We start from the raw sequence: 23624 nt of genomic DNA, 5'->3' as shown, positions 1-23624 counted from the left end.
TGATTTCATTATTCTTCTGCTATATGTTAATGATATATTTATTGTTGGCCATAATGCTGGAAGAATTGAACAGCTTAAATGAGAGTTCAGTAAGGCTTTTGGCCGCTCGGGGCGTAAAATGGAGTGCAAAACGAGGACTTCCCAAGGGGTCACCCATCCTAGTACTACTCTCGCCCAAGCACACTTAACTTCAGAGTTCTGATGGGATCCGGTGCTTTAGTGCTGGTATGATCACACTCGTTTTGTTTACGTCCTCACTCCCCTTTGTGCACATCGCGGACAGCGTATCGACGACCAGAGCCCATTGTGCGCCCCGAAACCTCTCGAACGATCTCGGAGTTGCCATCGACGGGTCTCTCCGATGCCCACGAGGCCGACCGCGTATCGGACACGGCAAGCGCGCGCCGAAACCATCCGGACATTCTCGAACGAACTAGGAATCTCTATTGCGGCCCCATTCCGGAAAGCTCTCTCCGAGCCCCACGAGACTGACTGCTTAGTGTTGAATCTCGGATTTTGATGATGAAGTCAATTGTCATTTGTTATCTAATCTATGTGTTGAGATAAGTGTGCAGGATTAACTACGATGAGAGTAAGACAAGCAGCAGGAGTTGCGCCGGAGTCAAGATCATGATCACGTTGGGAGTTCGAGAGTTCGACGGAAGTTCGGACGGTCGTCGGAGGTTCAGAGAGAACAGATCCGAGAAGTCCAGAAGCTTGCCAAGCGAAGCTCGTCGGAACTCGCCAAGTGGATCGTCGCAAAGTCCAGGAGTATGCCGGATGTCCGCAGAAGGATCACCGAGGGTCATCGGTTGATCGACGGAAGTTGGCCGGAAACTCGCCGGAAGAAGCGATTGACGCATCGGAGCAAAGCTGCAGAAGTTGTCTTAGAGATAATCGTAGTTAGCACGATGATTAAGCATGAAAATGGGAGGTGATCCCATTAGCTTAATCTTGGGGCAATTGGGCCCCTGAAAAGATTCAAAGTGGGTCGAATGGAGTGAACCATTCGGACCCTGATTGCACCAGGAGGTGCAACCGCCCCAGCCAGGAGGTGCAACCGCCTGGGCTGTGGGGTTGAGAGGTGCAACCGCCCCAGCCAGGAGGTGCAACCGCCTGGGCTGTGGGGCTGGGAGGTGCAACCGCCCCAGCCAGGAGGTGCAACCGCCAGGGTTGCAAGGCTGGGAGGTGCAACCGCTCCAGCCAAGAGGTTGCACCGCCAGAGCTCAAGTTCCGAGCTCTGCCAGGCGATGCAACCACCAAGCTCAGTCTTCGAGCTTTGGCAGAGTGGTGCATCAGCCTGAGCTCAGTCTCGAGCTTTGCCAGGTGATGCATTCACCAAGCTCAGTCTTCGAGCTCTGGCAGAATGGTGCATCAGCTTGAGCTCAGTTTGGAGCTCTGCCAAGTGATGCAACCACCGAGCTCAGATTTCGAGCTCTGCCAGGTGATGCAACCACCAAGCTCAGTCTTCGAGCTCTGCCAGGTGATGCAACCATCGAGCTCAGTCTTCGAGCTCTGGCAGAGAAGAAGCAATCGGCAGAGCTCAGTCTTCGAGCTCTGCCAGGCGGTGCCACCTCTCCAGTCGAGAGGTGCAACCGCCTGATCCCAGAATTCTGGGATTTGATCGATTTGATCGTTTTGAGCTCGAATTTTGAATTGGGTTGGGGCCTATAAATACCCCACCCATTCAGCACTGAAAAGATACAGACCTATACCGAAATTGTGATCTTTTCTGTGATTCTAAAGAGCTCAAAAGTGTTGTAAAGCCCTTGAGTCTCCTCCTTCTGTTCTTCAAGTTTTCAACTGTAAAGTGAGGAGAGAAAGGTCTGTAAAGGTTGTCTCCTAAGCCTGTCAAAAGGAGAGAAACTGTAAGAGGGAAGTTTGGCCTTCGCCCATTGAAGGAAGGCACCTAGTTGACGTCGGCAACCTCATCGGTGGAGGAAGCCAAAAGTGGAGTAGGTCAAGGCTGACCGAACCACTCTAAATCTCTGGTTTGCGTTTATTTTCGAGCACTTTATCATTACTGCAAACCTCCCTCATCACTACTGCTCTCTGCGCTTTCACGAACAAGTTCTAAGTGCTGTTCTTCCAAATCTGCATTCAGACGTAAACTCGTATTTTCATACATTACAGTTTACGTTTACGTTTGATTCTGCAGATCTGTTTTCCGTGCTTTTACGAACGAGCTTCCTTGCAGTTTACGCTTACATTTTAATCCTATTAATAACTGCAATCTGTCCTCTACGATTTTACGAACGAGTTTCAACATTTAGACGTAAAACTGCATTCAGACGTAAATCGGCTTTCTTCGCTCAATCATCAGATTTCAGTTCACGTTTACGTCTTGGTTTGAACTGCATACTGCCTTCTGCGAGTATACAAACGAGTTTCAAAGTTTAGACGTAAATCTGCGTCTAACTGCGTTTAGACGTAAATCTGCGTTTAGACGTAAAACTGCGTTTAGACGTAAAACTGCGTTTAGACGTAAAACTGCGTTTAGACGTAAATCTGCGTTTAGACGTAAAACTACGTTTAGACGTAAAACTGCGTTTAGACGTAAATCTGCGTTTAGACGTAAAACTATGTTTAGACGTAAAACTGCGTTTAGACGTAAAACTGCGCTTAGACGCAATCTGCGCTTAAGACGCAAAACTGCGCTTAGACGCAATCTGCAAACTGCACTTAGATACAAACTGAGAATTTGCTTTTGCATCATAATAGTTTTTGAACGAACGCAGCTTTTGGTTTTTAATTTATTATAAGATTTCCGCTGCACTAATTCACCCCCCCCTCTTAGTGCTCTTGATCCTAACACTTAGCGCTTACGACAAATTCCGAGGCCCAAAACCATCGCCTCGCAGGTTGACGGGAGAGGTTTTGGCCGCTCGGGGCGCAAAAAGGAGTGCAACACAGGACTTCGCAGGGGGTCACCCATCCTAGTACTACCCTCGCCAAGCACGCTTAACTTCAGAGTTCTGATGGGATCCGGTACTTCAGTGTTGGTATGATCGCACTCGTTTTGTTTGCGTCCTCCCTCCCCTTTGTGCACGTGGCGGACGGCGTATCGACGACCGCAGCCCATTATGCGCCCCGAAACCTCTCGAACGATCTCGGATTCGCCATCGACGGGTCTCTCCGATGCCCACGAGGCTGACCGTGTACCGAACACGGCAAACGCGTGCCGAAACCATCCGGACTTTCTCGAACGAACTCGGAATCGCTATTGTGGCCCCATTCTGGAAAGCTCTCCCCGATCCGCACGAGACTGACTGCGTAGTGGTCACGGCAAATTCCGAGGCCCAAAACCATCGCTTCGGAGGTCGACGGGAGAGGTTTTGGCCGCTCGGGGCGCAAAAAGGAGTGCAACACGAGGACATCCCAGGCGGTCACCCATCCTGGAACCATATCTGATCATTGTATGTTAACGAAGAAATTTGTAGATGATGATTTCATTATTCTCCTACTATATGTTATTGATATATTTATTGTTGGCCATAATGCTGGAAGAATTGAACAGCTTAAAAGAGAGTTAAGTAAGGCTTTTGGTCGCTCGAGGCGCAAAAAGGAGTGCAACAGAGGACTTCGCAGGGGGTCACCCATCCTAGTACTACCCTCGCCCAAGCACGCTTAACTTCGAAGTTCTGATGGGATCCGGTACTTCAGTGTTGGTCTGATCGCACTCATTTTGTTTGCGTCCTCCCTCCCCTTTGTGCACGTCGCGGACAGCGTATCGACGACCGGAGCCCATTGTGCGCCCCGAAACCTCTCAAACAATCTCGGAATTGCCATCGTTTGGTCTCTCCGATGCCCACGAGGCCGACCGCGTACCGGACACGCATGCGCGCGCCGAAACCATCCGGACATTCTCTAACGAACTCGTAATCGCTATTGCGGCCCCATTCCGGAAAGCTCTCTCCGAGCCCCACGAGACTGACAGCGTAGCGGTCACGGAAAATTCCGAGCCCCAAAAACATCGCCTCGGAGGTCGACGGGAGAGGTTTTGGCCTCTCGGGGCGCAAAAAGGAGTGCAACACGAGGACTTCCCAGGGGTCACCCATCCTGGAACCATATCTGATCATTGTATGTTAACGAAGAAATTTTTAGATGATGATTTCATTATTCTCCTACTATATGTTATTGATATATTTATTGTTGGCCATAATGCTGAAAGAATTGAACAGCTTAAAAGAGAGTTAAGTAAGGCTTTTGGCCACTCGGGGCGCAAAAAGGTGTGCAACAGAGGACTTCCATAGGGTTCACCCATCCTAGTACTACTCTCGCCCAAGCATGCTTAACTTCAGAGTTCTGATGGGATCCGGTCCATTAGTGCTGGTATGATCGCACTCGTTTTTGTGCGTCGTCCCTCGCCTCTGTACTCTCGAACGATCTCGGAATGGCCATCGTCGGGTCTTTCCGATGCCCACGCGGCCGATCGCGTAACGGACACGACAAGCGCGCGCCGAAACCATCCGGTCTTTATCGAACGAACTCGGAATCGCTATTGTGGCCCCATTCCGGAAAGCTCTCTCCGAGCCCCACGAGACTGACTGCGTAGCGGTCACGGCAAATTCCGAGGCCCAAAACCATCGCCTCGGAGGTCGATGGGAGAGGTTTTGGCCGCTCGGGGCGCAAAAAGGTGTGCAACAGGGGGTCACCCATCCTAGAACCATGTCTGATCATTGTGTGTTTATGAAGGAATTTTTAGATGATGATTTCAGTATTCTCCTGCTATATGTTAATGACATATTTATTGTTGGCCATAATGCTGGAAAAATTGAAAAGCTTAATAGAGAGTTTGAAGTGCAACACGAGTACTTCCCAGGGGGTCACCCATCCTAGTACTACTCTCGCCCAAGCACGCTTAACTTCGGAGTTCTGATGGGATCCGGTGGTTTAGTGCTGGTATGATCGCACTCGTTTTTTGTGCGTCGTCCCTCGCCTCAGTACTCTCGAACGATCTCGGAATCGCCATCGTCGGGTCTCTCCGATGCCCACGTGGCTGATCGGGTACGGGACACGGCAAGCGCGCGCCGAAACCATCCGGACTTTGTCGAACGAACTCGGAATCGCTATTGCGGCCCCATTCCGGAAAGCTCTCTCTGAGCCCGACGAGACTGACTGCGTAGCGGTCACGGCGAATTCCGAGGCCCAAAACCATGGCCTCGGATGTCGACGGGAGAGGTTTTGGTCGCTCGGGGCGCAAAAAGGAGTGCAACCGGGGGTCACCCATCCTAGAACCATGTCTGATCATTGTATGTTTATGAAGAAATATTTAGATGATGATTTCATTATTCTCCTGCCATATGTTAATGACATATTTATTGTTGCCATAATGCTGAAAAAATTGAAAAGCTTAAAAGAGAGTTTTAAGTAAGTATTTTGGCCGCTCGGGGCGCAAAAGGGAGTGCAACACGAGGACTTCCCAGGTGGTCACCCATCCTAGTACTACTCTCGCCCAAGGACGCTTAACTTCGGAGTTCTGATGGGATCCGGTGCTTTAGTGCTGGTATGATAGCACCAGTTTTGTGTGCGACGTCCCTCGCCTCTGTACTCTCGAACGATCTCGGAATCGCCATCGTCGGGTCTCTCCGATGCCCACGCGGCCGATCGCGTACCGGACACGGCAAGCGCGCACCGAAACCTTCCGGACTTTCTCGAACGAACTCGGAATCACTATTGCGGTCCCATTCTGTAAAGCTCTCTCTGAGCCCGACGAGACTGACTGCGTAGCGGTCACGGCGAATTCCGAGGCCCAAAACCATGGCCTCGGATGTCGACGGGAGAGGTTTTGGTCGCTCGGGGCGCAAAAAGGAGTGCAACCGGGGGTCACCCATCCTAGAACCATGTCTGATCATTGTATGTTTATGAAGAAATATTTAGATGATTCTTTCATTATTCTCCTGCTATATGTTAATGACATATTTATTGTTGCCATAATGCTAAAAAAATTGAAAAGCTTAAAAGAGTGTTTTAAGTAAGTATTTTGGCCGCTCGGGGCGTAAAAGGGAGTGCAACACGAGGACTTCCCAGGTGGTCACCCATCCTAGTACTACTCTCGCCCAAGCAAGCTTAACTTCAGAGTTCTGATGGGATCCGGTGCTTTAGTGCTGGTATGATCGCACTCGTTTTGTGTGCGTCGTCCCTCGCCTCAGTACTCTCGAACGATCTTGGAATCGCCATCGTCGGGTCTCTCCGATGCCCACTCGGCCGATCGCGTACCGGACACGGCAAGCGCGCGTCGAAACCATCCGGACATTATCGAACGAACTCGGAATCGCTATTGTGGCCCCATTCCGGAAAGCTCTCTCCGAGCCCCACGAGACTGACAGCGTAGCGGTCACGGCAAATTCCGAGGCCCAAAACCATCGCCTCGGAGGTCGACGGGAGAGGTTTTGGCCGCTCGGGGCGCAAAAAGGAGTGCAACTGGGGGTCACCCATCTTAGAACCATGTCTGATCATTGTGTGTTTATGAAGAAATTTTTAGATGATGATTTCATTATTCTCCTGCTATATGTTAATGACATATTTATTGTTCGCCATTATGCTGGAAAAAATGAAAAGCTTAATAGAGAGTTTTAAGTAAGTCTTTTGGCTGCTCGGGGCGCAAAAAGAGTGCACCACGAGGACTTCCCAGGGGGTCACGCATCCTAGTACTACTCTCGCCCAAGCACGCTTAACTTCGGAGTTCTGATGGGATCCGGTGCTTTACTGCTGGTATGATAGCACTCGTTTTGTGTGCGTCGTCCCTCGCCTCAGTACTCTCGAACGATCTCGGAATCGCCATCGTCGGGTCTCTCCGATGCCCACGCGGCTGATCGCGTACGGGACACGGCAAGCGCGCGCCGAAACCATCCGGACTTTGTCGAATGAACTCGGAATCGCTATTGCGGCCCCAATCCGGAAAGCTCTCTCCGAGCCCGACGAGACTGACTGCGTAGCGGTCATGGCGAATTCCGAGGCCCAAAACCATGGCCTCGGATGTCGACGGGAGAGGTTTTGGTCGCTTGGGGCGCAAAAAGGAGTGCAACCGGGGGTCACCCATCCTAGAACAATGTCTGATCATTGTATGTTTATTAAGAAATATTTAGATGATGATTTCATTATTCTCCTGCTATATGTTAACGACATATTTATTGTTGCCATAATGCTGAAAAAATTGGAAAGCTTAAAAGAGAGTTTTAAGTAAGTATTTTGGCCGCACGGGGCGCAAAAAGGAGTGCAACACGAGGACTTCCCAAGGGTTCACCCATCCTAGTACTACTCTCGCCCAAGCATGCTTAACTTCAGAGTTCTGATGGGATCCGGTCCATTAGTGCTGGTATGATCACACTCGTTTTTGTGCGTCGTCCCTCGCCTCTGTACTCTCGAACGATCTCGGAATGGCCATCGTCGGGTCTCTCCGATGCCCACGCGGCCGATCGCGTAACGGACACGACAAGCGCGCGCCGAAACCATCCGGTCTTTATCGAACGAACTCGGAATCGCTATTGTGGCCCCATTCCGGAAAGCTCTCTCCGAGCCCCACGAGACTGACTGCGTAGCGGTCATGGCAAATTCCGAGGCCCAAAACCATCGCCTCGGTGGTCGATGGGAGAGGTTTTGGCCGCTCGGGGCGCAAAAAGGTGTGCAACAGGGGGTCACCCATCCTAGAACCATGTCTGATCATTGTGTGTTTATGAAGGAATTTTTAGATGATGATTTCAGTATTCTCCTGCTATATGTTAATGACATATTTTTTGTTGGCCATAATGCTGGAAAAATTGAAAAGCTTAATAGAGAGTTTGAAGTGCAACACGAGTACTTCCCAGGGGGTCACCCATCCTAGTACTACTCTCGCCCAAGCACGCTTAACTTCGGAGTTCTGATGGGATCCGGTGGTTTAGTGCTGGTATGATCGCACTCGTTTTTTGTGCATCGTCCCTCGCCTCAGTACTCTCGAACGATCTCGGAATCGCCATCGTCGGGTCTCTCCGATGCCCCGAGGACTTCCCAGGTGGTCACCAATCCTAGTACTACTCTCGCCCAAGCACACTTAACTTCGGAGTTCTGATGGGATCCGGTGCTTTAGTGACGGTATGATAGCACCAGTTTTGTGTGCGTCGTCCCTCGCCTCTGTACTTTCGAACGATCTCTGAATCGCCATCGTCGGGTCTCTCCGATGCCCACTCGACCGATCGCGTATCGGACACGGCAAGCGCGCGCCGAAACCATCCGGACTTTATCGAACGAACTCAGAATCAATATTGTGGCCCCATTCCGGAAAGCTCTCTCCGAGCCCCACGAGACTGACGGCGTAGCGGTCACGGCAAATTCCGAGGCCCAAACCCATCGCCTCGGATGTCGACGGGAGAGGTTTTGGTCGCTCGGGGCGCAAAAAGGAGTGCAAAAGGGGGTCACCCATCCTAGAACCATGTCTGATCATTGTGTGTTTATGAAGAAATTTTTAGATGATGATTTCATTATTCTCCTGCTATATGTTAATGACATATTTATTGTTGGCCATAATGCTGGAAAAATTGAAAAGCTTAATAGAGAGTTTGAAGTAAATCTTTTGGCCGCTCGGGGCGCAAAAAGAGTGCAATACGAGGACTTCCCAGAGGGTCACCCATCCTAGTACTACTCTCGCCCAAGCACGCTTAACTTCGGAGTTCTGATGGGATCCGGTGCTTTAGTGCTGGTATGATCAAACACGTTTTGTGTGCGTCGTCCCTCGCCTCGGTACTCTCGAACGATCTTGGAATCGCCATCGTCGGGTCTCTCCGATGCCCATGCGGCTGATCGCGTACGGGACACGGCAAGCGCGCGCCGAAACCATCCGGACTATGTCGAACGAACTCGGAATCACTATTGCGGCCCAATTCCGTAAAGCTCTCTCCGAGCCCCACGAGACAGACAGCGTAGCGGTCACGGCGAATTCCGAGGCCCAAAACCATCGCCTCGGATGTCGACGGGAGAGGTTTTGGCCGCTCGGGGCGCAAAAACGAGTGCAACCGGGGGTCACCCATCCTAGAACCATGTTTGATCATTGTATGTTTATGAAGAAATTTTTAGATGATGATTTCATTATTCTCCTGCTATATGTTAATGACATATTTATTGTTGGCCATAATGCTGGAAAAATTGAAAAGCTTAAAAGAGAGTTTTAAGTAAGTATTTTGGCCGCTCGGGGCGCAAAAAGGAGTGCAACACGAGGACTTCCCAGGGGGTCACCCATCCAAGTACTACTCTCGCCCAAGCCCGCTTAACTTCGGAGTTCTGATGGGATCCGGTGCTTTAGTGCTGGTATGATAGCACCAGTTTTGTGTGCGTCGTCCCTCGCCTCAGTACTCTCGAACGATCTCGGAATCGCCATCGTCGGGTCTCTCCGATGCCCACGCGGCCGATCGCATACCGGACACGGCAAGCGCGCGCCGAAACCATCCGGACTTTCTCGAATGAACTCGGATTCGCTATTGCGACCCCATTCCGTAAAGCACTCTCCGATCCCCACGAGACTGACTACGTAGCGGTCACGGCAAATTCCGAGGCCCAAAACCATCGCCTCGGAGGTCGACGGGAGAGGTTTTTGCCGCTCGGGGCGCAAAAAGGAGTGCAACAGGGGGTCACCCATCTTAGAACCATGTCTAATCATTGTATGTTTATGAAGAAATTTTTAAATGATGATTTCATTATTCTCCTGCTATATGTTAATGACATATTTATTATTGGCCATAATGCTGGAAAAATTGAAAAGCTTAATAGAGAGTTTTAAGTAAGTCTTTTGGCCGCTCGCGGCGCAAAAAGAGTGCAACACGAGGACTTCCCAAGGGGTCACCCATCCTAGTACTACTCTCGCCCAAGCACGCTTACCTTCAGAGTTTTGATGGGATCCGATGCTTTAGTGCTGGTATGATCGCACTCGTTTTGTGTGCGTCGTCCCTCGCCTCAGTACTCTCGAATGATCTCGGAATCGCCATCGTCGGGTCTCTCCGATGCCCACGCGGCTGATCGGGTACGGGACACGGCAAGCGCGCGCCGAAACCATCCGGACTTTGTCGAACGAACTCGGAATCGCTATTGCGGCCCCATTCCGGAAAGCTCTCTCCGAGCCCGACGAGACTGACTGCGTAGCGGTCATGGCGAATTCCGAGGCCCAAAACCATGGCCTCGGATGTCGACGAGAGAGGTTTTGGTCGCTCGGGGCGCAAAAAGGAGTGCAACCGGGGATCACCCATCCTAGAACCATGTCTGATCATTGTATGTTTATGAAGAAATATTTAGATGATGATTTCATTATTCTCCTGCTATATGTTAATGACATATTTATTGTTGCCATAATGCTGAAAAAATTGAAAAGCTTAAAAGAGAGTTTTAAGTAAGTATTTTGGCCGCTCGGGGCGCAAAAGGGAGTGCAACACGAAGACTTCCCAGGTGGTCACCCATCCAAGTACTACTCTCACCCAAGCAGGCTTAACTTCGGAGTTCTGATGGGATCCGGTGCTTTAGTGCTGGTATGATAGCACTAGTTTTGTGTGCGACGTCCCTCGCCTCTGTACTCTCGAACGATCTCGGAATCGCCATCGTCGGGTCTCTCCGATGCCCACGCGGCCGATCGCATACCGGACACGGCAAGCGCGCGCCGAAACCATCCGGACTTTCTCGAATGAACTCGGAATCGCTATTGCGACCCCATTCCGTAAAGCACTCTCCGAGCCCCACGAGACTGACTACGTAGCGGTCATGGCAAATTCCGAGGCCCAAAACCATCGCCTCGGAGGTCGACGGGAGAGGTTTTTGCCGCTCGGGGCGCAAAAAGGAGTGCAACAGGGGGTCACCCATCCTAGAACCATGTCTGATCATTGTATGTTTATGAAGAAATTTTTAAATGATGATTTCATTATTCTCCTGCTATATGTTAATGACATATTTATTGTTGGCCATAATGCTGGAAAAATTGAAAAGCTTAATAGAGAGTTTTAAGTAAGTCTTTTGGCCGCTCGCGGCGCAAATAGAGTGCAACACGAGGACTTCCCAGGGTGTCACCCATCCTAGTACTACTCTCGCCCAAGCACGCTTACCTTCGGAGTTCTGATGGGATCCGGTGATTTAGTGCTGGTATGATCGCACTCGTTTTGTGTGCGTCGTCCCTCGCCTCAGTACTCTCGAACGATCTCGGAATCGCCATCGTCGGGTCTCTCCGATGCCCACGTGGCTGATCGGGTACGGGACACGGCAAGCGCGCGCCGAAACCATCCGGACTTTGTCGAACGAACTCGGAATCGCTATTGCGGCCCCATTCCGGAAAGCTCTCTCTGAGCCCGACGAGACTGACTGCGTAGCGGTCACGGCGAATTCCGAGGCCCAAAACCATGGCCTCGGATGTCGACGGGAGAGGTTTTGGTCGCTCGGGGCGCAAAAAGGAGTGCAACCGGGGGTCACACATCCTAGAACCATGTCTGATCATTGTATGTTTATGAAGAAATATTTAGATGATGATTTCATTATTCTCCTGCCATATGTTAATGACATATTTATTGTTGCCATAATGCTGAAAAAATTGAAAAGCTTAAAAGAGAGTTTTAAGTAAGTATTTTGGCCGCTCGGGGCGCAATAGGAAGTGCAACACGAGGACTTCCCAGGTGGTCACCCATCCTAGTACTACTCTCGCCTAAGCACGCTTAACTTCGGAGTTCTGATGGGATCCGGTACTTTAGTGCTGGTATGATAGCACCAGTTTTGTGTGCGTCGTCCCTCGTCTCTGTACTCTCGAACGATCTCGGAATCGCCATCGTCGGGTCTCTCCGATGCCTACGCGGCCGATCACGTACCGGACACGGCAAGCGCGTGCCGAAACCATCTGGACTTTCTCGAACGAACTCGGAATTGCTATTGCGGCCCCATTCCGGAAAGCTCTCTCCGAGCCCCACGAGACTGACTTCGTAGCGGTCACGGCAAATTCCGAGGCCCAAAACCATTGCCTCGGAGGTCGACGGGAGAGGTTTTGGCCGCTCGGGGCGCAAAAAGGAATGCAACAGGGGGTCACCCATCCTAGAACCATGTCTGATCATTGTGTGTTTATGAATAAATTTTTAGATAATGATTTCATTATTCTCCTGCTATATGTTAATGACATATTTATTGATCGCTATAATGCTGGAAAAATTGAAAACCTTAATAGAGAGTTTTAAGTAAGTCTTTTGGCCGCTCGGGGCGCATAAATAGTGCAACACGAGGACTTCCCAGGGGGTCACCCATCCTAGTACTATTCTCGCCTAAGCACGCTTAACTTCGAAGTTCTGATGGGATCCGGTGCTTTAGTGCTGGTATGATCACACTCATTTTGTGTGCGTCGTCCCTCGCCTCAGTACTCTCGAACGATCTCGGAATCGCCATCGTCGGGTCTCTCCGATGCCCCGAGGACTTCCCAGGTGGTCACCAATCCTAGTACTACTCTCGTCCAAGCACGCTTAACTTCGGAGTTCTGATGGGATCCGGTGCTTTAGTGCCGGTATGATAGCACCAGTTTTGTGTGCGTCGTCCCTCGCCTCTGTACTTTCGAACGATCTCTGAATCGCCATCGTCGGGTCTCTCCGATGCCCACGCGGCCGAACGCATACCGGACACGGCAAGCGCGCGCCGAAACCATCCGGACTTTCTCGAACGAACTCGAAATCGTTATTGCGGCCCCATTCCGTAAAGCACTCTCCGAGCCCCACGAGACTGACTGCGTAGCGGTCACGGCAAATTCCGAGGCCCAAAACGATCGCCTCAGAGGTCGACGGGAGAGGTTTTGGCCGCTCGGGGCGCAAAAAGGAGTGCAACAGGTGGTCACCCATCCTAGAACCATGTCTGATCATTGTGTGTTTATGAAGAAATTTTTAGATGATGATTTCATTATTCTCCTGCTATATGTTAATGACATATTTATTGTTCGCCATAATGCTGGAAAAATAGAAAAGCTTAATAGAGAGTTTTAAGTAAGTCTTTTGGCCGCTCGGGGCGCAAAAAGAGTGCGACATGAGAACATCCTAGGGGGTCACCCATCCTAGTACTACTCTCGCCCATGCACGCTTAACTTTGGAGTTCTGATGGGATCCGGTGCTTTAGTGCTGGTATGATAGCACCAGTTTTGTGTGCGTCGTCCCTCGCCTTTATACTCTCGAACGATCTCGGAATCGCCATCGTCGGGTCTCTTCGATGCCCACGCGGCCGATCGCGTACCGGACACGGCAAGCGCGCGCCGAAACCATCCGGACTTTCTCGAACGAACTCGGAATTGCTATTGCGGCCCCATTCCGTAAAGCTCTCTCCGAGCCCCACGAGACTGACAGCGTGGCGGTCGCGGCAAATTCCGAGGCCCAAAACCATCGCCTCGGAGGTCGACGGGAGTGGTTTTGGCCGCTTGGGGCGCAAAAAGGAGTGCAGTAGGGGGTCACCCATCCTAGAACCATGTCTGATCATTGTATATTTATGAAGAAATTTTTAGATGATGATTTCATTATTCTCCTGCTCTATGTTAATGACATATTTATTGTTGGCCATAATGCTGGAAAAATTGAAAAGCTTAATAGAGAGTTTTAATTAAGTCTTTTGGCCGCTCGGGGCGCAAAAAGGAGTGCAACACGAGGACTTCCCAGGGGGTCACCCATCCAAGTACTACTCTCGCCCATGCAAGCTTAACTTCGGAGTTCTGATGGGATCTGGTGCTTTAGTGCTGGTATGATCGCACTCGTTTTGTGTGCGCCGTCCCTCGCCTCAGTACTCTCGAACGATCTCGGAATCGCTATCGTCGGGTCTCTCCGATGCCCACTCGGCCGATCGCGTACCGGACACGGCAAGCGCGCGCCGAAACCATCCGGACTTTATCGAACGAACTCGGAGTCGCTATTGCGGCCCCATTCCGGAAACCTCTCTCCGAGCCCCACGAGACTGACTGCGTAGCGGTCACAGCAAATTCTGAGGCCCAAAACCATCGCCTCAGAGGTCGACGGGAGAGGTTTTGGCCGCTCGGGGCGCAAAAAGGAGTGCAACAGGGGGTCACCCATCCTAGAACCATGTCTGATCATTGTATGTTTATGAAGAAATTTTTAGATGATGATTTCATTATTCTCCTGCTATATGTTAATGACATATTTATTGTTGGCCATAATGCTGGAAAAATTGAAAAGCTTAAAAGAGAGTTTTAAGTAAGTATTTTGGCCGCTCGGGGCGCAAAAAGGAGTGCAACACGAGGACTTCCAAGGTGGTCACCCATCCTAGTACTACTCTCGCCCAAGCACGCTTAACTTCGGAGTTCTGATGGGATCCGGTGCTTTAGTGCTGGTATGATAGCACCAGTTTTGTGTGCGTCGTCCCTCGCCTCTATACTCTCGAACGATCTCGGAATCGCCATCGTCGGGTCTCTTCGATGCCCACGCGGCCGATCGCGTACCGGACACGGCAAGCGCGCGCCGAAACCATCCGGACTTTCTCGAACGAACTCGGAATCGCTATTGCGGCCCCATTCCGTAAAGCTCTCTCCGAGCCCCACGAGACTGATAGCGTAGCGGTCATGGCAAATTCCGAGGCCCAAAACCATCGCCTCAGAGGTCGACGGGAGAGGTTTTGGCCGCTCGAGGAGCAAAAAGGAGTGCAGCAGGGGATCACCCTTCCTAGAACCATGTCTGATCATTGTATGTTTATGAAAAAAATTTTAGATTATGATTTCATTATTCTCCTGCTATATGTTAATGACATATTTATTGTTGGCCATAATTCTGGAAAAATTGAAAAGCTTAATAGAGAGTTTTAATTAAGTCTTTTGGCCGCTCGGGGCGCAAAAAGGAGTGCAACACAAGGACTTCCCAGGGGGTCACCCATCCTAGTACTACTCTCGCCCAAGCAAGCTTATCTTCGGAGTTCTGATGGGATCCGGTGCTTTAGTGCTGGTATGATCGCACTCGTTTTGTGTGCGTCGTCCCTCGCCTCATTACTCTCGAACGATCTCGGAATCGCCATCGTCGGGTCTCTCCGATGCCCACTCGGCCGATCGCGTACCGGACACGGCAAGCGCGCGCCGAAACCATCCGAACTTTTTCGAACGAACTCGGAGTCGCTATTGCGGCCCCATTCCGGAAACCTCTCTCCGAGCCCCACGAGACTGACTGCGTAGCGGTCACGGCAAATTCCGAGGCCCAAAACCATCGCCTCAGAGGTCGACGGGAGAGGTTTTGGCCGCTCGGGGCGCAAAAAGGAGTGCAACAGGGGGTCACCCATCCAAGAACCATGACTGATCATAGTATGTTTATGAAGAAATTTTTAGATGATGATTTCATTATTCTCCTGCTATATGTTAATGACATATTTATTGATGGCCATAATGCTTGAAAAATTGAAAAGCTTAAATGAGAGTTTTAAGTAAGTCTTTTGGCCGCTCGGGGCACAAAAAGGAGAGCAACACGAAGACTTCCCAGGGGGTCACCCATCCTAGTACTACTCTCGCCCAAGCATGCTTAGCTTCGGAGTTCTGATGGGATCCTGTGGTTTAGTGCTTGTATGATCGCACTCGTCTTGTGTGCGTCGTCGAACTTCCTAGGGGGTCACTCATCCTAGTACTACTCTCGCCCAAGCACGCTAAACTTCGGAGTTCTAATAGGATCCGGTGCTTTAGTGCTGGTATGATCGCACTCGTTTTGTGTGGGTCGTCCCTCGCCATCGCCTCGGAGGTTGACGGGAGAGGTTTTGGCCGCTCGGGGCGCAAAAAGGAGTGCAGCAGGGGGTCACCCTTCCTAGAACCATGTCTGATCATTGTATGTTTATGAAAAAATATTTAGATGATGATTTCATTATTCTCCTGTATATGTTAATGACATATTTATTGTTGTCCATAATGCTGGAAAAATTGAAAAGCTTAATAGAGAGTTTTAATTAAGTCTTTTGGCCGCTCGGGGCGCAAAAAGGAGTGCAACACGAGGACTTCCCAGGGGGTCACCCATCCTAGTACTACTCTCGCCCAAGCAAGCTTATCTTCGGAGTTCTGATGGGATCCGGTGCTTTAGTGCTGGTATGATCGCACTCATTTTGTGTGCGTCGTCCCTCGCCTCATTACTCTCGAACGATCTCGGAATCGCCATCGTCGGGTCTCTCCGATGCCCACTCGGCCGATCGCGTACCGGACACGGCAAGCGCGCGCCGAAACCATCCGGACTTTATCGAATGAACTCGGAGTCGCTTTTGCGGCCCCATTCCGGAAACCTCTCTCCGAGCCCCACGAGACTGACTGCGTAGCGGTCACGGCAAATTCCGAGGACCAAAACCATCGCCTCAGAGGTCGACGGGAGAGGTTTTGGCCGCTCGGGGCGCAAAAAGGAGTGCAACAGGGGGTCACCCATCCTAGAACCATGTCTGATCAATGTATGTTTATGACGAAATTTTTAGATGATGATTTCATTATTCTCCTGCTATATGTTAATGACATATTTATTGTTGGCCATAATGCTGGAAAAATTAAAAAGCTTAAAAGAGAGTTTTAAGTAAGTATTTTGGCCGCTCGGGGCGCAAAAAGGAGTGCAACACGAGGACTTCCAAGGGGGTCACCCATCCTAGTACTACTCTCGCCCAAGCACGCTTAACTTCGGAGTTATGATGGGATCCGGTGCTTTAGTGCTGGTATGATAGCACCAGTTTTGTGTGCGTCATCCCTCGCCTCTATACTCTCGAACGATCTCGGAATCGCCATCGTCGGGTCTCTTCGATGCCCACGCGGCCGATCGCGTACCGGACACGGCAAGCGCGCGCCGAATCCATCCGGACTTTCTCGAACGAACTCGGAATCACTATTGCGGCCCCATTCAGTAAAGCTCGCTCCGAGCCCCACGAGACTGACAGCGTAGCGGTCACGGCAAATTCCGAGGCCCAAAACCATCGCCTCGGAGGTTGACGGGAGAGGTTTTGGCCGCTCAGGGCGCAAAAAGGAGTGCAGCAGGGGGTCACCCTTCCTAGAACCATGTCTGATCATTGTATGTTTATGAAAAAAATTTTAGATGATGATTTCATTATTCTCCTGCTATATGTTAATGACATATTTATTGTTGGCCATAATGCTGGAAAAATTGAAAAGCTTAATAGAGAGTTGTAATTAAGTCTTTTGGCCGCTCGGGGCGCAAAAAGGAGTGCAACACGAGGACTTCCCAGGGGGTCACCCATCCTAGTACTACTCTCGCCCAAGCAAGCTTATCTTCGGAGTTCTGATGGGATCCGGTGCTTTAGTGCTGGTATGATCGCACTCGTTTTGTGTGCGTCGTCCCTCGCCTCATTACTCTCGAACGATCTCGGAATCACCATCGTTGGGTCTCTCCGATGCCCACTCGGCCGATCGCGTACCGGACACGGCAAGCGCGCGCCGAAACCATCCGAACTTTATCGAACGAACTCGGAGTCGCTATTGCGGCCCCATTCCGGAAACCTCTCTCCGAGCCCCACGAGACTGACTGCGTAGCGGTCACGGCAAATTCCGAGGCCCAAAACCGTCGCCTCAGAGGTCGACGGGAGAGGTTTTGGCTGCTCGGGGCGCAAAAAGGAGTGCAACAGGGGGTCACCCATCCAAGAACCATGTCTGATCATAGTATGTTTATGAAGAAATTTTTAGATGATGATTTCATTATTCTCCTGCTATATGTTAATGACATATTTATTGTTGGCAATAATGCTTGAAAAATTGAAAAGCTTAAAAGAGAGTTTTAAGTAAGTCTTTTGGCCGCTCGGGGCACAAAAAGGAGAGCAACACGAAGAATTCCCAGGGGGTCACCCATCCTAGTACTACTCTCGCCCAAGCACGCTTAGCTTCGGAGTTCTGATGGGATCCTGTGGTTTAGTGCTTGTATGATCGCACTCGTCTTGTGTGCGTCGTCGAACTTCCTAGGGGGTCACCCATCCTAGTACTACTCTCGCCCAAGCACGCTTAACTTCGGAATTCTAATAGGATCCAGTGCTTTAGTGCTGGTATGATCGCACTCGTTTTGTGTGCGTCGTCCCTCGCCTCAGTACTCTCGAACGATCTCGGAATCGCCATCGTCGGGTCTCTCCGATGCCCACGCGGCCTATCGCGTACCGGTCACGGCAAGCGCGCGCCGAAACCATCCGGACTTTATCGAACGAACTCGGAATCGGTATTGTGGCCCCATTCCGGAAAGCTCTCTCCGAGCCCCACGAGATAGACTGCGTAGCGGTCATGGCAAATTCCGAGGCCCAAAACCATCGCCTCGGAGGTCGACGGGAGAGGTTTTCGCCGCTCGGGGTGCAAAAACGAGTGCATCCGGGGGTCTCCCATCTTAGAACCATGTCTGATCATTGTATGTTTATGAAGAAATTTTTAGATGATAATATCATTATTCTCCTGCTATATGTTAATGACATATTTATTGTTGGCCATAATGCTGGAAAATTTGAAATGCTTAAAAGAGAGTTTTATGTATGTCTTTTGGTCGCTCGGGGCGCAAAAAGGAGTGCAACACGAGGACTTCCCAGGGGGTCACCCATCCTAGTACTACTCTCGCCCAAGCACGCTTAGCTTCGGAGTTCTTATGGGATCCGGTGCTTTAGTGCTTGTATGATCGCACTCGTTTTGTGTGCGTCATCTCTCTCCTCAGTACTCTCGAACGATCTCGGAATCGCCATCGTCGGGTCTCTCCGATGCCCACGCGGTCGATCGCGAACCGGACACGGCAAGCGCGCGCTGAAACCATCCGGACATTCTCGAACGAACTCGGAATCGCTATTGCAGCCCCATTCCGGAAAGCTCTCTCCGAGCCCAACGAGACTGACTGCGTAGCGGTCACGGCAAATTCCGAGGCCCAAAACCATCGCCTCGGAGGTCGACGGGAGAGGTTTTGGCCGCTCGAGGCGCAAAAAGGAGTGCTACAAGGGGTCCCCCATCCTAGAACCATGTCTGATCATTGTATGTTTATGAAGAAATTTTTAGATGATGATTTCATTATTCTCCTGCTATATGTTAATGATATATTTATTGTTGGCCATAATGTTGGAAAAATTGAAAAGCTTAAATGAGAGTTTTAAGTAAGTATTTTGGCCGCTCGGGGCGCAAAAATGAGTGCAACACGAGGACTTCCCAAGGGGTCACCCATCCTAGTACTACTCTCGCCCAATCACGCTTAACTTCGGAGTTCTAATGGTATCCGATGCTTTAGTGCTAGTATGATCATAATCATTTTGTATGCGTCGTCCCTCACCTCTGTACTCTCGAACGATCTCAGAATCGCCATCGTCGGGTCTCTTCGATGCCCACGCGGCCGATCGCGTTCCGGACACGGCAAGCGCGCGCCGAAACCATCCGGACTTTATAGAACGAACTCGGAATCGCTATTGCGACCCCATTCCGGAAAGCTCTCACCTAGCCCCACGAGACTGACAGCGTAGCGGTCACGGCAAATTCCGAGGCCCAAAACCATCGCCTCGAAGGTCGACGGGAGAGGTTTTGGCAGCTCGGGGCCCAAAAATGAGTGCAACCGGAGGTCACCCATCCTAGAACCTTGTCTGATCATTGTATGTTTATGAAGAAATTTTTAGATGATGATTTCATTATTCTCCTGCTATATCTTAATGACATATTTATTGTTGGCCATAATGCTGGAAAAATTGAAAAGCTTAAAAGAGAGTTTTAAGTAAGTATTTTGGCCGCTCGGGGCGCAAAAAGGAGTGCAACACGAGGACTTCCAAGGGGGTCACCCATCCTAGTACTACTCTCGCCCAAGCACGCTTAACTTCGGAGTTATGATGGGATCCGGTGCTTTAGTGCTGGTATGATAGCACCAGTTTTGTGTGCGTCATCCCTCGCCTCTATACTCTCGAACGATCTCGGAATCGCCATCGTCGGGTCTCTTCGATGCCCACGCGGCCGATCGCGTACCGGACACGGCAAGCGCGCGCCGAATCCATCCGGACTTTCTCGAACGAACTCGGAATCACTATTGCGGCCCCATTCAGTAAAGCTCGCTCCGAGCCCCACGAGACTGACAGCGTAGCGGTCACGGCAAATTCCGAGGCCCAAAACCATCGCCTCGGAGGTTGACGGGAGAGGTTTTGGCCGCTCGGGGCGCAAAAAGGAGTGCAGCAGGGGGTCACCCTTCCTAGAACCATGTCTGATCATTGTATGTTTATGAAAAAATTTTTAGATGATGATTTCATTATTCTCCTGCTATATGTTAATGACATATTTATTGATGGCCATAATGCTTGAAAAATTGAAATGCTTAAATGAGAGTTTTAAGTAAGTCTTTTTGCCGCTCGGGGCACAAAAAGAAGAGCAACACGAAGACTTCCCAGGGGGTCACCCATCCTAGTACTACTCTCGCCCAAGCACGCTTAGCTTCGGAGTTCTGATGGGATCTTGTGGTTTAGTGCTTGTATGATCGCACTCGTCTTGTGTGCGTCGTCGAACTTCCTAGGGGGTCACCCATCCTAGTACTACTCTCGCCCAAGCACGCTTAACTTCGGAGTTCTAATAGGATCCGGTGCTTTAGTGCTGGTATGATCGCACTCGTTTTGTGTGCGTCGTCCCTCACCTCAGTACTCTCGAACGATCTCGGAATCGCCATCGTCGGGTCTCTCCGATGCCCACGCGGCCGATCGCGTACCGGTCACGGCAAGCGCGCGCCGAAACCATCCGGACTTTATCGAACGAACTCGGAATCGGTAATGTGGCCCCATTCCGGAAAGCTCTCTGCGAGCCCCACGAGATAGACTGCGTAGCGGTCACGGCAAATTCCGAGGCCCAAAACCATCGCCTCGGAGGTCGACGGGAGAGGTTTTCGCCGCTCGGGGCGCAAAAATGAGTGCATCTGGGGGTCTCCCATCTTAGAACCATGTCTGATCATTGTATGTTTATGAAGAAATTTTTAGATGATAATATCATTATTCTCCTGCTATATGTTAATGACATATTTATTGTTGGCCATAATGCTGGAAAAATTGAACAGCTTAAAAGAGAGTTTTAAGTATGTATTTTGGCCGGTCGGGGCGCAAAAAGGAGTGCAACACGTGGACTTCCCAGGGTGTCACCCATCCTAGTACTACTCTCGCCCAAGCACGCTTAACTTCGGAGTTCTAATGGGATCCGATGCTTTAGTGCAAGTATGATAGTACTCATTTTGTATGCGTCGTCCCTCACCTCTGTACTCTCGAGCGATCTCGGAATCGCCATCGTCGGGTCTCTCCGATGCCCACGCGGCCGATCGCGTTCCGGACACGGCAAGCGCGCGCCGAAACCATCCGGACTTTATCGAACGAACTCGGAATCGCTATTGCGACCCCATTCCGGAAAGCTCTCTCCGAGCCCCACGAGACTGACAGCGTAGCGGTCACGGCAAATTCCGAGGCCCAAAACCATCGCCTCGAAGGTCGACGGGAGAGGTTTTGGCCGCTCGGGGCGCAAAAACTAGTGCAACAGGGGGTCACCCATCCTAGAACCATGTCTGATCATTGTATGTTTATGAGGAAATTTTTAGATGATGATTTCATTATTCTCCTGCTATATGTTAATGACATATTTACTGTTGGCCATAATGCTGGAAAAATTGAAAAGCTTAAAATAGGGTTTTAAGTAAGTCTTTTGGCTGCTCGGGGCGCAAAAAGGAGTGCAACACGAGGACTTCCCAGGGGGTCATCCATCCTAGTACTACTCTCGCCCAAGCACACTTAACTTCGGAGTTCTGATGGGATCCGGTGCTTTAGGGTTGGTATGATCGCAATCGTTTTGTGTGCGTCGTCCCTCGCATTTGTACTCTCGAACGATCTCGGAATCACCATTGTCGGATCTCTCCGATGCCCAAGAGGCCGACCGCGTATCGGACACGGCAAGCGCACGCCGAAACCATCGGGACTTTCACGAACGAACAAGGAATCGCTATTACGGCCCCATTCCGGAAAGCTCTCTCCGAGCCCCACGAGACTGACTGCGTAGCGGTCACGTCAAATTCCGAGGCCCAAAACCATCGCCTCGGAGGTCGACGGGAGAGGTTTTGGCAGCTCGAAGCGCAAAAAGGAGTGCTACAAGGGGTCACCCATCCTAGAACCATGTCTGATCATTGTATGTTTTTGAAGAAATTTTTAGATGATGATTTCATTATTCTCCTGCTATATGTTAATGACATATTTATTGTTGGCCATAATGCTGGAAAAATTAAAAAGCTTAAAAGAGAGTTTTAAGTAAGTATTTTGGCCGCTCGGGGCGCAAAAAGGAGTGCAACACGAGGACTTCCCAGGGTGTCACCCATCCTAGTACTACTCTCGCCCAAGCTCGCTTAACTTCGGAGTTCTAATGGGATCCGGTGCTTTAGTGCAAGTTTGATAGTACTCATTTTGTATGCGTCGTCCCTCACCTCTGTACTCTCGAGCGATCTCGGAATCGCCATCGTCGGGTCTCTCCGATGCCCACGCGGCCGATCGCATTCCGGACACGGCAAGCGCGCGCCGAAACCATCCGGACTTTATCGAACGAACTCGGAATCGCTATTGCGACCCCATTCCGGAAAGCTCTCTCCGAGCCCCACGAGACTGACAGCGTAGCGGTCATGGCAAATTCCGAGGCCCAAAACCATCGCCTCGAAGGTCAACGGGAGAGGTTTTGGCCGCTCGGGGCGCAAAAACTAGTGCAACAGGGGGTCACCCATCCTAGAACCATGTCTGATCATTGTATGTTTATGAGGAAATTTTTAGATGATGATTTCATTATTCTCCTTCTATATGTTAATGACATATTTACTGTTGGCCATAATGCTGGAAAAATTGAAAAGCTTAAAATAGGGTTTTAAGTAAGTCTTTTGGCTGCTCGGGGCGCAAAAAGGAGTGCAACACGAGGACTTCCCAGGGGGTCATCCATCCTAGTACTACTCTCGCCCAAGCACACTTTACTTCGGAGTTCTGATAGGATCCGGTGCTTTAGGGTTGGTATGATCGCAATCGTTTTGTGTGCGTCGTCCCTCGCATTTGTACTCTCGAACGATCTCGGAATCACCATTGTCGGATCTCTTCGAGGCCCAAGAGGCCGACCGCGTATCGGACACGGCAAGCGCGCGCCGAAACCATCGGGACTTTCACGAACGAACAAGGAATCGCTATTACGGCCCCATTCCGGAAAGCTCTCTCCGAGCCCCACGAGACTGACTGCGTAGCGGTCACGGCAAATTCCGAGGCACAAATCCATCGCCTCGGAGGTCGACGGGAGTGGTTTTGGCCGCTCGGGGCTGAAAAAGGAGTGCAATAGTGGGTCACCCATTCTAGAACCATGTCTGATCATTGTATGTTTATGAAGAAATTTTTAGATGATGATTTCATTATTCTCCTGCTATATGTTAATGACATATTTATTGTTGGCCATAATGCTGGAAAAATTGAAAAGCTTAAAAGAGAGTTTTAAGTAAGTCTTTTGGCCGCTCGGGGCGCAAAAAGGAGTACAACACGAGGACTTCCTAGGGGGTCACCCATCCTAGTACTACTCTCGCCCAAGCATGCTTAGCTTCGGAGTTCTGAGGGATCCGGTCCTTTAGTGCTTGTATGATCGCACTCGTTTTGTGTGCGTCGTCCCTCGCCTCAGTACTCTCGAACGATCTCGGAATCGCCATCGTCGGGTCTCTCCGATGCCCATGCGGCCG

The 23624-nt window shown here is 50.6% G+C and overlaps 34 non-coding genes and 6 pseudogenes across 34 annotated transcripts; all 40 read right to left on the bottom strand.

The window, feature by feature from the left end:
- Positions 1-120: 120 nt before the first annotated feature.
- Positions 121-239, bottom strand: LOC135620760 (5S ribosomal RNA). The gene has a single exon (XR_010489994.1). It is a non-coding gene; the product is annotated as a 5S ribosomal RNA (ribosomal RNA).
- A 2660-nt stretch (positions 240-2899) lies between these two features.
- LOC135621238 (5S ribosomal RNA) lies at positions 2900-3016 on the bottom strand. Its single transcript, XR_010490462.1, has one exon. It is a non-coding gene; the product is annotated as a 5S ribosomal RNA (ribosomal RNA).
- A 548-nt stretch (positions 3017-3564) lies between these two features.
- Positions 3565-3682, bottom strand: LOC135621237 (5S ribosomal RNA). The gene has a single exon (XR_010490461.1). It is a non-coding gene; the product is annotated as a 5S ribosomal RNA (ribosomal RNA).
- Positions 3683-4228: 546 nt separating this feature from the next.
- On the bottom strand, positions 4229-4346 carry LOC135621309 (5S ribosomal RNA; annotated as a pseudogene).
- Positions 4347-4797: 451 nt separating this feature from the next.
- LOC135620562 (5S ribosomal RNA) lies at positions 4798-4916 on the bottom strand. The gene has a single exon (XR_010489805.1). It is a non-coding gene; the product is annotated as a 5S ribosomal RNA (ribosomal RNA).
- Positions 4917-5401: 485 nt separating this feature from the next.
- LOC135620809 (5S ribosomal RNA) lies at positions 5402-5520 on the bottom strand. Its single transcript, XR_010490041.1, has one exon. It is a non-coding gene; the product is annotated as a 5S ribosomal RNA (ribosomal RNA).
- A 485-nt stretch (positions 5521-6005) lies between these two features.
- Positions 6006-6124, bottom strand: LOC135620616 (5S ribosomal RNA). Its single transcript, XR_010489857.1, has one exon. It is a non-coding gene; the product is annotated as a 5S ribosomal RNA (ribosomal RNA).
- Positions 6125-6609: 485 nt separating this feature from the next.
- On the bottom strand, positions 6610-6728 carry LOC135621049 (5S ribosomal RNA). Its single transcript, XR_010490275.1, has one exon. It is a non-coding gene; the product is annotated as a 5S ribosomal RNA (ribosomal RNA).
- Positions 6729-7213: 485 nt separating this feature from the next.
- Positions 7214-7332, bottom strand: LOC135621143 (5S ribosomal RNA). The gene has a single exon (XR_010490369.1). It is a non-coding gene; the product is annotated as a 5S ribosomal RNA (ribosomal RNA).
- A 451-nt stretch (positions 7333-7783) lies between these two features.
- On the bottom strand, positions 7784-7902 carry LOC135620561 (5S ribosomal RNA). Its single transcript, XR_010489804.1, has one exon. It is a non-coding gene; the product is annotated as a 5S ribosomal RNA (ribosomal RNA).
- Positions 7903-7970: 68 nt separating this feature from the next.
- On the bottom strand, positions 7971-8087 carry LOC135621287 (5S ribosomal RNA; annotated as a pseudogene).
- A 485-nt stretch (positions 8088-8572) lies between these two features.
- LOC135620812 (5S ribosomal RNA) lies at positions 8573-8691 on the bottom strand. The gene has a single exon (XR_010490044.1). It is a non-coding gene; the product is annotated as a 5S ribosomal RNA (ribosomal RNA).
- A 486-nt stretch (positions 8692-9177) lies between these two features.
- On the bottom strand, positions 9178-9296 carry LOC135620846 (5S ribosomal RNA). The gene has a single exon (XR_010490077.1). It is a non-coding gene; the product is annotated as a 5S ribosomal RNA (ribosomal RNA).
- A 485-nt stretch (positions 9297-9781) lies between these two features.
- On the bottom strand, positions 9782-9900 carry LOC135620994 (5S ribosomal RNA). The gene has a single exon (XR_010490222.1). It is a non-coding gene; the product is annotated as a 5S ribosomal RNA (ribosomal RNA).
- Positions 9901-10385: 485 nt separating this feature from the next.
- Positions 10386-10504, bottom strand: LOC135621040 (5S ribosomal RNA). Its single transcript, XR_010490266.1, has one exon. It is a non-coding gene; the product is annotated as a 5S ribosomal RNA (ribosomal RNA).
- Positions 10505-10989: 485 nt separating this feature from the next.
- Positions 10990-11108, bottom strand: LOC135620730 (5S ribosomal RNA). The gene has a single exon (XR_010489966.1). It is a non-coding gene; the product is annotated as a 5S ribosomal RNA (ribosomal RNA).
- Positions 11109-11593: 485 nt separating this feature from the next.
- LOC135620894 (5S ribosomal RNA) lies at positions 11594-11712 on the bottom strand. Its single transcript, XR_010490123.1, has one exon. It is a non-coding gene; the product is annotated as a 5S ribosomal RNA (ribosomal RNA).
- A 485-nt stretch (positions 11713-12197) lies between these two features.
- LOC135620956 (5S ribosomal RNA) lies at positions 12198-12316 on the bottom strand. The gene has a single exon (XR_010490184.1). It is a non-coding gene; the product is annotated as a 5S ribosomal RNA (ribosomal RNA).
- Positions 12317-12384: 68 nt separating this feature from the next.
- LOC135621257 (5S ribosomal RNA) lies at positions 12385-12501 on the bottom strand. The gene has a single exon (XR_010490481.1). It is a non-coding gene; the product is annotated as a 5S ribosomal RNA (ribosomal RNA).
- A 485-nt stretch (positions 12502-12986) lies between these two features.
- LOC135621226 (5S ribosomal RNA) lies at positions 12987-13105 on the bottom strand. Its single transcript, XR_010490450.1, has one exon. It is a non-coding gene; the product is annotated as a 5S ribosomal RNA (ribosomal RNA).
- Positions 13106-13591: 486 nt separating this feature from the next.
- Positions 13592-13710, bottom strand: LOC135620774 (5S ribosomal RNA). Its single transcript, XR_010490008.1, has one exon. It is a non-coding gene; the product is annotated as a 5S ribosomal RNA (ribosomal RNA).
- A 486-nt stretch (positions 13711-14196) lies between these two features.
- Positions 14197-14315, bottom strand: LOC135620745 (5S ribosomal RNA). Its single transcript, XR_010489980.1, has one exon. It is a non-coding gene; the product is annotated as a 5S ribosomal RNA (ribosomal RNA).
- Positions 14316-14801: 486 nt separating this feature from the next.
- Positions 14802-14920, bottom strand: LOC135620746 (5S ribosomal RNA). Its single transcript, XR_010489981.1, has one exon. It is a non-coding gene; the product is annotated as a 5S ribosomal RNA (ribosomal RNA).
- A 486-nt stretch (positions 14921-15406) lies between these two features.
- Positions 15407-15525, bottom strand: LOC135621193 (5S ribosomal RNA). The gene has a single exon (XR_010490418.1). It is a non-coding gene; the product is annotated as a 5S ribosomal RNA (ribosomal RNA).
- A 4-nt stretch (positions 15526-15529) lies between these two features.
- On the bottom strand, positions 15530-15647 carry LOC135621302 (5S ribosomal RNA; annotated as a pseudogene).
- A 269-nt stretch (positions 15648-15916) lies between these two features.
- LOC135620645 (5S ribosomal RNA) lies at positions 15917-16035 on the bottom strand. The gene has a single exon (XR_010489884.1). It is a non-coding gene; the product is annotated as a 5S ribosomal RNA (ribosomal RNA).
- A 486-nt stretch (positions 16036-16521) lies between these two features.
- On the bottom strand, positions 16522-16640 carry LOC135621025 (5S ribosomal RNA). The gene has a single exon (XR_010490251.1). It is a non-coding gene; the product is annotated as a 5S ribosomal RNA (ribosomal RNA).
- Positions 16641-17126: 486 nt separating this feature from the next.
- LOC135620644 (5S ribosomal RNA) lies at positions 17127-17245 on the bottom strand. The gene has a single exon (XR_010489883.1). It is a non-coding gene; the product is annotated as a 5S ribosomal RNA (ribosomal RNA).
- A 486-nt stretch (positions 17246-17731) lies between these two features.
- Positions 17732-17850, bottom strand: LOC135621122 (5S ribosomal RNA). Its single transcript, XR_010490348.1, has one exon. It is a non-coding gene; the product is annotated as a 5S ribosomal RNA (ribosomal RNA).
- Positions 17851-17854: 4 nt separating this feature from the next.
- On the bottom strand, positions 17855-17972 carry LOC135621284 (5S ribosomal RNA; annotated as a pseudogene).
- A 486-nt stretch (positions 17973-18458) lies between these two features.
- On the bottom strand, positions 18459-18577 carry LOC135620710 (5S ribosomal RNA). The gene has a single exon (XR_010489947.1). It is a non-coding gene; the product is annotated as a 5S ribosomal RNA (ribosomal RNA).
- Positions 18578-19063: 486 nt separating this feature from the next.
- On the bottom strand, positions 19064-19182 carry LOC135621270 (5S ribosomal RNA; annotated as a pseudogene).
- Positions 19183-19668: 486 nt separating this feature from the next.
- Positions 19669-19787, bottom strand: LOC135621024 (5S ribosomal RNA). The gene has a single exon (XR_010490250.1). It is a non-coding gene; the product is annotated as a 5S ribosomal RNA (ribosomal RNA).
- Positions 19788-20273: 486 nt separating this feature from the next.
- On the bottom strand, positions 20274-20392 carry LOC135621213 (5S ribosomal RNA). Its single transcript, XR_010490438.1, has one exon. It is a non-coding gene; the product is annotated as a 5S ribosomal RNA (ribosomal RNA).
- A 4-nt stretch (positions 20393-20396) lies between these two features.
- LOC135621243 (5S ribosomal RNA) lies at positions 20397-20514 on the bottom strand. Its single transcript, XR_010490467.1, has one exon. It is a non-coding gene; the product is annotated as a 5S ribosomal RNA (ribosomal RNA).
- Positions 20515-21000: 486 nt separating this feature from the next.
- Positions 21001-21119, bottom strand: LOC135621187 (5S ribosomal RNA). Its single transcript, XR_010490412.1, has one exon. It is a non-coding gene; the product is annotated as a 5S ribosomal RNA (ribosomal RNA).
- A 486-nt stretch (positions 21120-21605) lies between these two features.
- LOC135621014 (5S ribosomal RNA) lies at positions 21606-21724 on the bottom strand. The gene has a single exon (XR_010490242.1). It is a non-coding gene; the product is annotated as a 5S ribosomal RNA (ribosomal RNA).
- A 486-nt stretch (positions 21725-22210) lies between these two features.
- Positions 22211-22329, bottom strand: LOC135621236 (5S ribosomal RNA). Its single transcript, XR_010490460.1, has one exon. It is a non-coding gene; the product is annotated as a 5S ribosomal RNA (ribosomal RNA).
- A 486-nt stretch (positions 22330-22815) lies between these two features.
- LOC135621190 (5S ribosomal RNA) lies at positions 22816-22934 on the bottom strand. Its single transcript, XR_010490415.1, has one exon. It is a non-coding gene; the product is annotated as a 5S ribosomal RNA (ribosomal RNA).
- Positions 22935-23420: 486 nt separating this feature from the next.
- LOC135621275 (5S ribosomal RNA) lies at positions 23421-23538 on the bottom strand (annotated as a pseudogene).
- Positions 23539-23624: the final 86 nt, after the last annotated feature.

This window comes from Musa acuminata, chromosome BXJ2-8 (assembly GCF_036884655.1).
Source record: "Musa acuminata AAA Group cultivar baxijiao chromosome BXJ2-8, Cavendish_Baxijiao_AAA, whole genome shotgun sequence".
NCBI lineage: Eukaryota > Viridiplantae > Streptophyta > Magnoliopsida > Zingiberales > Musaceae > Musa > Musa acuminata.
The sequence above is the reverse complement of the archived record's forward strand: the minus strand, read 5'-3'. Positions and strand labels throughout refer to the sequence as shown.